This window comes from Chenopodium album, chromosome 8 (assembly GCF_948465745.1).
Source record: "Chenopodium album chromosome 8, dcCheAlbu1.1, whole genome shotgun sequence".
NCBI classification, from domain to species: domain Eukaryota; kingdom Viridiplantae; phylum Streptophyta; class Magnoliopsida; order Caryophyllales; family Amaranthaceae; genus Chenopodium; species Chenopodium album.
Window position 1 is genome coordinate 51,250,681 of NC_137841.1, and position 2,168 is coordinate 51,252,848.

Sequence of the window (2,168 nt, forward strand, 5' to 3'; positions counted from 1 at the left end):
ATTAATTTCCCCTATATTAGGATTAGTTTTCTCTATCTTAATTTTCTCTCTCTTAGGGTTAGATTGTGATTTTCTTCATTGTTGCTCATGGATCTTCTTCAAGCTTTGTTAATTAAAGTCTTCATTTAGTAATCTTTTCTTCCCTATCTCTTTACTCTAGTTTATTGCTTTCATTTAGTTTGCCTTTTGTTTTGTTTATTTATTACTTGCTTATTTGTTCTTGTTATTTTGATTTTCATGTTTTACCTTGTTTCTTTTGCCTCCTTACTTTGTGTAGTTTTTAAGTTTAATCTCCCTTCTTTACGCTAATCTTTTAGCTAGGGGAAGGGGGTGGAAGATATGAGTTGATGTTGGATGAATGATGATGGTTGGATTGAACTTATGCCATAAATTGATGAAAGACATGATTTTTAATAGCTTGAGATTATTGTTGCACTCTATTTGATGTTTTCTAGTTTAAATGCATGAAAGTCATTTGAACTAGATTAAGATCATCTCTATTTTAATGATTACATGAGAATGAGTTATTAAAGTGGAGTTTTTATGGATTGTGTTTCTTTATTCTTTTGATTTGATTGTAACTAATAGGATGCATGAGAATGACCCTTATTAGTGTAGACCTCTTTCATTGATTTGCCTAGACTATTGCATGAGAATGAATTGTTTAGGTAGAATCTTGTGTTCTTTGGCATGTGTTTCATGATAATCATCATTATTCCCCTCTTTCTAATCATATTTGACACCCCCGTATCCCTAGCGTCATTTTCCCTTGATTTAAATCATAATTTTCTTGGTTATTTGTAGTTTTAGTGTTCTTACTCAACAAAACCAACAAATACAATTCCCTTTTTACTCTTGCATTAGTGATTATTAATGTTGAATTAGTGTGCTTCCCTAGTGGTTTGACCCTTTACTTGCCACTAACTAGTTTGGTGTAAGTTTAGGTATTATAAATGATTAATTTGATTAGGGTAGCAGCTTAACGACCTACCTAACCCTCGATCAAATTTTGGCGCCGTTGCCGGGGAAGCGACTTGTTTCACATTTATTTTTGCTATTGTTAGAGTCATTTTATTTGCTTTCCTTTATTTTATTTTTCTTGTTTAATCCTACTTGTCATTGCTAATCGTGTGCTTATCTTTGTTGTATTCAAAGAGAGATATGGCAAGACAAGAGGATAACCTTCTTTTTAGGGAGTTTGGAAAACCGGAAATCTATTAGCTCACCAGTGGTATACTTATCCCGACCACCGAGACTAATTTCACAATCCATCCACAATATGCTAGGATGGTGCAAATTGAGAAATTTTCCGGAGGTGTAAGTGAAAACCCCATTGAGCATTTGGACCGATTCCTTGAGTTGTGTGCAATGATGCAAACAAATGAAGTGAACCAAGATTACCTTCGTATCCATCTCTTTCGGAAATCTCTCACCGGAAGAGCAAAGAAATGGCTCAAGCTTTTGAAGCCCAACTCTCTCACCACATGGAAGGAAGTTGCAAAGGCCTTTACCAAGAGGTTCATTTCCGATGAGCAAACCGCAAAAATGAGGAGGAAGATAGCTTCCTTTGAGCAGGAACCGGATGAAACTCTTGGGGAAGAATGGGAAAGGTTAAAGGATTTGATTAGAGCATGTCCTCATCATGAATTCAACCGTAATTTGCTCATAAGATTCTTCTATGATGGATTGGAGCCAATGTCAAGGACCAATCTATATGCGAGTGCCGGTGGCCAATTGATTAAGATCCCTCAAAGCCATGTTGAAGCTACAATTGAAGAAGTGGCTACTAGATATTCTTGGGGAGGCCAAAGAAGGTCCCAAGGGAAGCAAGGAGATCATTATGAGTTGGAGAAAGTCGTCCAACTTAAGCACATAATTGAGCTCTTGAATGAAGGTCTTTCCAAGTTGAACTCATGTGTTGGTTTGAGTTCAAAACATTCACAAATCATTGATTTCTCATGTGCTCGTTGTGGTGGGATGGATCATGATGCATCCAATTGTAGAGAGTTCAATCTCAAGCATGGTGAAGTTTTGACTTTGAGGGAAAAAGAGTTTGTAACCCAAGCTCAATCCCAACAACTTCAACAACCTCCAAGGCAAGAAAACTCCTACCCCCAAGATGAACCTCTTTTCAATCCACCAACCCAAAACTTTTCCTACCTTTCCAA

General features: G+C 36.7%; 1 non-coding gene across 1 annotated transcript; it reads right to left on the minus strand.

The window, feature by feature from the left end:
- Positions 1-1,542: 1,542 nt before the first annotated feature.
- Positions 1,543-1,649, minus strand: LOC145556847 (small nucleolar RNA R71). Its single transcript, XR_014091941.1, has one exon. It is a non-coding gene; the product is annotated as a small nucleolar RNA R71 (small nucleolar RNA).
- Positions 1,650-2,168: the final 519 nt, after the last annotated feature.